The 8,289-nt window shown below is 46.7% G+C and overlaps 1 protein-coding gene across 2 annotated transcripts in view; it reads left to right on the top strand.

The window, feature by feature from the left end:
- Positions 1-578: 578 nt before the first annotated feature.
- The window catches only part of RAI14 (retinoic acid induced 14), an 86,753-nt gene continuing 79,042 nt past the window's right edge, over positions 579-8,289 (top strand). For both annotated transcript variants that reach the window (XM_030969522.1, XM_030969524.1), the window contains exon 1: positions 579-713. The gene's annotated coding sequence lies outside the window, so the exon portion shown is untranslated. The remainder of the gene's footprint in view (positions 714-8,289) is intronic.

The raw sequence follows: 8,289 nt of genomic DNA, 5'->3' as shown, positions 1-8,289 counted from the left end.
AGCATCCAAAGATGGCAGTGGATTGGTACCCACCTTCAGCCTGGGGGAGACTGTGGGGACACCTCATTGCAGTTACAACTTCCTCATGAGGGGAAGAGGAGCAGCAGACACTGATCTCTTGTCTGGGATGACAGTGACAAGGTCTGAGGGAAAGGCTTGAAGTTGTGTCAGGGAAGGTTTGGGTCTGATATCAGAAAAACGTTCTTTCCCAGGGGATGGCTGGGCACTGGAACAGGCTCCCCAAGGCAGTGCTCACAGCTCCAAGCCTGACAGAGCTCAAGAAGGGCTTGGACAATGCTCTCAGACATGCTGTGACTCTTGCGTTGTGCGGTGCAGGACCACGAGCTGGACTCTGATGATCCATCCTTGCGGGGCCCTTCCAACTCGGCATATTCAGTGACTCCGTGGCTCCCCGCACCCCTTCAGAGACACACGCCGGCCCCGAGCCAGCAGGGCGGTCTCCCGTCACCGCCGCCCTCCCTTCCCCTCACAGCCGCTCCCGAGCGGGGGCGGGGCCGAGCCCCCTCCCCGCGGCCCTCAGCCCCCGCCGTCACGTGGCCGCCGTGTCACGCCGCCCTCCCGCCCCATCCCGCCCCCGAGTGTCCCGGGGCGCTCGGCGCCGCCGCTCCGCCCTTCGGCAGCGCGGCGGATCGCTCGGTGCGCGGCTCCTGGCACAGCCGCGCCGGCGTAGCGGGACGCGGGTGCTCCATGAGGTGAGGGCGCGGCGCGGGCGGCGGGCGCGGCTCCGTGCGCGCTCGGCGGCGGCGGCGGGCGCCGTGAATGGGGCTTTGTGTGCGGCGCCCACCTGCTCCCGCCTCCGCCGCCCGGCGCGGGGGGCTCCGGGCGCTGCCCCGGCGGAGCCCGGGCGGGGAAACCTCTGAGGGGCGCAACGGGAGGGAACTTCTCCCTTCTCATCGCCGGGCGCTGCCGGAGCGCCCCGTTTGCCCGGTGTGGGGGAGCGGGGAGCAGCGGGGGGACGCAGCCCGTGAGTCGCTGCCGCTTGACTGTTTATTTTCATTTAGTCTATAGTTTATGTTTCGTTTGCTGTGTTTTGTTTGGTGTCTTCTCAAGATGCGTGGCGGGCAGTGACAGCTGCCCGCGGGGGTGAGAGATGGCACCGCCGGTTCGCTGCCCCGCGCCCTGCCCGCCCGCAGAGGCGGCTCCGCGGGTCCCTCGGCCCGAGCGGAGCCGCCCCGGGGTCGGGGGTCCCTGGTAGAGCGTGTCCGGCCGAGCCCCGGCAGCGGCTGTGCCGGTCCCGGGGCACCGTGATGGGGATGAAGTCCTCCCCGGGGGGACCCTCAGAGTCCTCCCTCCGAGCGGAAGGGTGGCCCCGGCTGTCCCGATGCTCTCCCCGCGCGTTTGGAGCCCGTGGAGGGCAGGGTCCTGCCGGGCTCCGCCGATCCCCGCTGCCGGCCGCGGATCCCCGTACCCCGCGGGCGCACAGGGGGCTGCGCCTTCCTATGGCAGCGCAGGCATAAAAGATCCAGAATTTCTGGTGCTGTTAAAAAAAAAGATTAAGTAGTCTGCTTTAGGAATAGCATCGAGTTTAATCGGGAACCTGTGCTTCTAGCTTCTCACAGGGCATGCGGAAGATTTATCTTCCTCTTGCACAGAGTTCGGCAGCACAAGCCTTCTGCAGTCTGCTACTGCCACTTGTGACATTCTTAACTTTCCCCGTGAAAAGAGTACGCTTTAACAGCGTTGCAGGATCTCTAACGAATTCTCCCGTTTTCTTCTACAATAAGTATGAATGTGCTTACTACAGCACTGATATAAAGCACTTAGTCTACTGCTACTTTTGTAGAAGCTGAAGTCTCTTTTTTCCTTTTTCTTTTCTTCTCTACCCTAGCAGGTTGTAGATTAATTGTGTCATTAAAAAAAACAGATCAAATGCCAAAAATTACACATACATCATGTTAGAAAGGTTTTCTGGTGTCCGGGATTAACTAGGAGTAACTGAATTTGTAAATATCTGTCAATGACCTGCTTGCTTTTGTCTTGGGACACTCATAGAGAGCTGTCAATGAGATTTTATTTACTAATAGAAGAATTGCATAACAGCCATATGAACCAGAGTGAAAGAGTGTTTTGAGTAGAACAACACATTGTATGAGCTCAGGGTTCCCTTGATTTGAAGCCAAGCTCAGGGCCAATAACTCACTGAGCAGTAGCAGACACCCATCCTTCCTCTAAAATATTGGCCCTCTAAAAATATTGGCCCTCTGCTATTCTTTTCCCCTTCCAAGAGTGCATCTACTAACAAAGCAATAAAATGCTACCTCCTCCCCTCTATTTCCCTGAAACAAGAGATAGATGGATAACATCGAGTGAAGAAGAGACTGGATGGGAGGCTGTTCATCTCATGAAGTGATGTAAGCATTTCATCACTTGCATGCCTCATATCTTCCTTTTATTTTCTTTCTGTATATTCAGTTTTCCTTCTCCCCCTCTCTGGTGACTTCATGCCTTTTTGAGGGAGAAGCAGTGACTGGAGAAGCATGAAAGCTAGTTCTTGTGTAAGATGTTGGTAATTTCTAAATCCTGCTGCAACAATACCCTAATCACTTTCCTTTTGGGAGTTGATTGTGGTCTAGTTCTTTTTACACAGGGATAGTACTTGAAATAAATATAGGGAAAAAACCCAATGGAAACTAGAACAGATTCAAAGCTTTAGTGCCTTGCTTAATGGCAGACATAGTAGAGTATTAAAAATTCCAGGGTAGATGCACAGCAATCCGTAGCATCTTCTGGAGTTATAGACTTGAGCAGCTGGCTCCTGCTGTGTGTGTACCTTGTGCATGTCTGAGAAGCCTGCCCGCTTGCCAGCATTTTTTGGAGCTGCTGTCTAAGTGGCTGTGGATGCACACAGGTGATTGAGGTAGTTTGGGCTTTGCTTTCAGAGTTGTCAATCCTGACTGCTCCTTATATTTAGAGTCATCTTATCATGGGCTTTTCGGGTTCAGAGGAAGTAATGCAAACAGGTATAATTCTGGTAATATGTTAGAGCAGAGCTTGTCACTGTCCAGCTGCCGGAGACATGCCAGTCTGCTGAACTCTGGGAGCAGCTGAAGCTCTCCCTGGCACTTTGGACTAGCTGACAGTCCAGGTACTTGCCAAAGACTACAGGAGTGGAAGCACACAGCCGTGAAAGAATGCATCCTTCCCTTGTGTTGAGGTCCTGAACAAGATGGGCAGTAACGCCCAGAGGTGATGGTGGTGGCCTGTGTGCTGAACTTGAGATGGTCACATCTTAGGGAGAGCCTCATGGTTAGTGCATTTTCCTGGGGAGTTTTAGGTCTTGATAAGTCCTTCCTCTGCAGGCAGAACTTGCATTTTAGATGAATGCTGTAGTAACTTATGTACATTTTCTAAAGCTGTCATAGTCTTTTTTTGGTTTTCTGCCTGGAAGCCATTGCCAGTGCTGAAAATACTGTAAAACAAGATGAGTCGTATTTTTTTTCCCTCCCACATGAATCTGTTGGTAGAGGAGAGAGAAAGCCAAATTTGTTCAGTTGTTACAACACGAAAAGAATTTATGTGCTCGTCTGCCTGTGCCTCTGTAACTTCAAGGAGTTGAGCATGTTCCATTTCTTTTCTCATAATTTTTGAGAGGCAGGGACCTACTGTTAGTTCTTGCAGATGTCTGACTTCCCAAAGGCACTTTGGAACACCCTGAATTATCTCTTCAGAGTTTTCACTCTTGAGTACTTCTGAGGACCTTGTTTACAACTACTTGCCTGAGACACCAGCATGTTAACTCTAAGGGATATGTGAAGATTCCTAAGTCTGTGAAGGCTGGGAGAAATGTCTTAAACACTGTATCTTCTTCTTCAATATTGATACAGCACCTAATGCTGCTGCCATTGAATATGAATTTCAAAAACCTGAATATAGTCAGAAAAAAAAATCACTTGATTATCATTAAGATCGCAGAATGGCTGAGGTTTGAAGGAGCTTCTGGTGATCATGTAATCCAACCCCTCTGCCAAAGCAGGTTCAGCTAGAGCAGGTTGCACAAGATTGTGATCAGGAAGGTTTTGAATATTTCCAGAAAAGGAGATTCCACAACCTCTCAGGGCAGTCTGTTCCAGTGCTGTCATCCTCAAAGTAAAGAAGTTCTTCCTTATATTCAGGTGAAATTTCACATGTTTCTGTTTATGCTTCTGTTGTTGCCCCTTGTCCTCTCACCAGGCATGCCTGAAAGGTGTCTGACCCCATCCTCCTGACACACATCTTTAAAATATTTGTAAGCATTGATAAGATCCCCTCTCAATCATCTCTTCTCCAGGCCAGACAAAATGATCTTTCTCAGCCTATCCTCGTGTGAGAGAAGCTCCAGTTCCCTAACCATCTGTGTCCCTCCACTGGGCCCTCTGCAGAAGTTCCTTGCCTTTCTTGAGCTAGAGAGCCTGGAATTGGACACAGCACTCCAGATACGGCCTTACCAGAGCAGAGCAGAAGAACCTCCTTCACTGTGCTGTCCACACTATTCCCAAAGCACCCCAAAATACAACTGGAATTCTTGGCCACAAGGACATACTGCTGGCTCACATTTAACTTGTCCACCAGGACTCCAGGTCCTTCTGGACAGAGCTGGATTTCAGCAGGCTAATCCCTAACCTGTGCTGGTCCCTGAGCTGCATCACCCCACACTTGGCTTTGCTAACTTCATGAGGTTCCCGTCTGCCCAGCTTTCTAGCCCGTCCAGATGTCATAGGTAGCATAGATATCATTCCACAAATATCATTTACCAAATGTAGGTGTTAATCTTGCTGAGGTCCTGCTAGTTTATAGCACTGAGAGTCTTCTAGAATAGAAAAGATCTGAATTTTAGTCCTTTTTATTGAAGATTGAAACCACATGAAACTCTCAATTTTTGAATAATGTTAAAAATGATGCTCAGTTTTCATCAGCTAAAGTATTTACCCAAGGACTTGGGAGCTGTGTTATCAGCATGGTCTCTGAAGGTATTTCTAGATTAAAGCAGATTCTAGTAGGATGCCCCTCCAAGGTGTTTATGGGAACGGGGCTTGTCAAGTGTCTTAGGTAAATTGCTTTGATATTCCTGTCTTTCTAATTTCACCCCTAATCGGTGACTGTTCTGCCTTAGGCTGTTTCAGAATGTTAATCCATAAAGTCATGTATGTGTCTCTTCATAGATTTAATGTTGCAACTGTACATTTTGTTGTGTTTGATGATTCTGAAGAACATCAAGTTGAATGGTTGATAACAAAATACTAGGAAGGAAGTATAAACAAGTACTAGCCATTGTTATCTGTGTAGGTTTCTCATTTAAGAACTGACATTTCAGAAGTGGGACTCTTAAGGCATTTTTCTCTATTGCTAATTGCAGCTAGATTCTTTATTTCCAATCTCATTCAGTTGAGCTGAATATTGAACATAGAAAAGTTTTCAGGACTGCACCATATCTTATGTATGATCAAACTAAAGAAGATGGTCTCAAAATTAAGGGCTGTGCAAGGGTGTCTGTGTGCTTTTGTTTTTGAGACAGGAAAATTGAAGGCAGAGAAGGAGCATCAGTATGTCCCAGTTCATGCAACAAGTCTTGTCTTTTTTGTTGTGCCTGGATGTTGATAGACACTTCCACACAAAAGAACGAGAGTGGGACTGGAATAAAATCGTGTGTAAGGAATGAACAATAAATTTATCTGGGCTGAATTTAAGTTAGAATTTTGCCCAGAGTCCTGTGTAGTATGCCAAGTAAACAAACCAGGGCAATGTCACATTTTGAATTTTCTACAGCCTCCTCCTGTTCATTGTGTGTAAGGCCTTGTTGGTGCTAGCTTTCTTCTGGCTGTCTAGAGCTGCATTTGAATACACTGTTTAAACAAACTGCATGTATCCCCAGACTGACCATCTTGCCTGGGTTTATGTTGTCTGTATGGCATCCTCAGAGGCTGGTACTGCTTCAGCTGAATCCATTAAAAGAAAATTCAACATTTGCAATTTCTGAATATCAAAGGAAGTGTAAGAGTAAAGAGTTGGTACAAAGTGTCCTGGAAAGAGGAGCGATAGCTGTACGTTTGTTAGTGTTGCATCAGCTATGGCGCTCTAACTTCTGGACTCAGATGCTTAAATTTGTACAGTTCAGCACATCCTTGCCAGTGATTTGTGAGCAGATAGAGGGAATGCACTAGGTTACCCAAGGCCCTTGCTATCTCTGATGTCGGATTCTGTTTAGAGTGGGATTAACTGTATATAAATCACTCCCACTCTTGTGTAGTGCTTGGGCTTCTCAGTGCATTTTTCAGTGCATTTTCATTAGTAAGTAATAGTAGATTGACCAAGCCAAGAATTATTTGTCTTTATAGGTAACACTGAGTTTATAAAATTCTGTTCCATTTGTCTTTTCCTATGATAGCAGGGTGGGTTACTCAAGATGGAAAAACTGAGTTGTGCTGATAAAGAGCAGGGAAATGTTCCTGTAGCTTTTGGTCGCATCATACGTGCTTCTCTGATTTGGCCTGAGAAATGGAAGAATATGCTCAGCTGGATGGAAATAGGAAGTAGTCAGGGGGGGTGGAATGTTGGGTGGATTATTGTTTTTTAGGACAGAGTGGGCTTGCTGTATTTATGTGGGAGCAGCCAGAGAGGCTGAGCAATGGCTAATGCCTCCAGGCAGTACTGTGTCTTTGGCCACGTTAAAGAGCAGCTTGGGTTGGAGCACATTCTTGGTGTTGTGTAGGTTAGGGAGGCTCAGGGATGTGAAGCATTTGTGAAGTTGGATGCTGAAGGTGATCAGCAGAAGGGATGCATTAGTGTGGATGCCTCTGGCGGCTTTGCAGTGCTGGCTGCTGCTAGGCTGTGCTTCTGGGTCAGAGCTGGGCTTGTGGTTTAGAAAGTGATCATCCAGAGGGTAAATGATGGTGTGCTTTGGGGGAAGATGCTTCTGGGGCCCCTTATTTTCCCTGTGAGAGTAGGTGTAGTCACGCAAAGGAGGATGTAAGTGTATTACTGCAGGAGAACTCTTCCACACTCCAGACTCTTTTTCATTTCCCCCACACCTCCACGTGTGATGCCAGATCTTGTCTAGAGTCTGTAAATCTTCACTGTAACCTTTCAAGGCTGAAAAGTTTTTTTGGAGTGTTTTTGGGAGGGGAAGGGGAAATTAGTTGAAACATTAGTCATGCTTTACTGCGAAAGACCTCTGTGTGAGATGGAGGCTTCTCAGGGTGTTCTGAAAGAGGTGTAAGATTTTTGAGACGTAAATTAATTGAATTCAGCATTTTCAGTGAGGAGTGAACACTGTGCATAATATAAGGTTTTACTGTAAACTTCCAGTCGTGCTTAGGGAAACTGTCTTTTCCTTGTTGCATCACTGGATTTTGGCCCCCTTAAGGAGTTAATTGTAACATTGTTTGTAAGGCCTTGCTCTGATTTTAATGCAATTTAATGAAAGGGAAAAAATGTCAGTATTGTTGTTTACTGTGGTTAGCACAAATCTCACTGTAAATCAGCAGGGAAGATTATCCTAATCTGTTTCCTACATTTAAACCTAAATATTGTATTGTGTTTTAAACAGTTGCAATAAAATTATTGAGGCCAAAGATTGCCACCACTTCAATGTCTCTTGTTCTAGCTAGATAGGTTTACCACCTACCTAAAGATGCTTTTTGTGGCTTGTATTCCTCAGGGCTGTTTCTTGACATTAAGCTAAAGGAAGATGAGATAGAGGACTAGATATTTAATTTTGGAGCTAATGGTTCAGCACGTGATCAGCATTAGCTGTTGAGAATCCCTGGAGTTAAGCACTTATCTGCTGATAACTTGCTGCAGCTATAAAATGACAGCACTCAGTATTTATTACCGCATTCGTTCTGAAAGCAGAGAAATGCCACTATTAGTAGAGATTGCTTCTTGTAAATACCTGTGATTCATTGCAGAAATATTGTTTTGAAGTGTCTTGACGCTCCCTGGTGAATTTCTAGTAGTCACTTCCTATCTTGTAAAACAGGAGAGTAATTTTAATGGTGCTTCCTTTATCCCTCCTCGGGCAAATGAACAGTTGTCATAAAGCTCCACCGAATCAGGATGCTGACCTCCTTTTGCATCAATTCCAATAATTGCACCCTTTGAGAGGGGACTTCCTCCTTTAAACAGTGACAAGAAAAGGCAGCCCTCACCACTTCATGCATTTTTATCTCTGCAGTGGAAGGATTATGGGCATTATGATGCACAAACTGTAATCTGAATGTTTGTGTTTAACTATATATCACATGGAAAAAATACAGATGTGAAAAGCACACTAAACTTGGGAATGCTGTTTTT

Source organism: Camarhynchus parvulus, chromosome Z (genome assembly GCF_901933205.1).
Source record: "Camarhynchus parvulus chromosome Z, STF_HiC, whole genome shotgun sequence".
Classification (NCBI taxonomy): Eukaryota; Metazoa; Chordata; class Aves; order Passeriformes; family Thraupidae; genus Camarhynchus; species Camarhynchus parvulus.
This window is presented reverse-complemented; position numbering and strand designations above follow the sequence as displayed.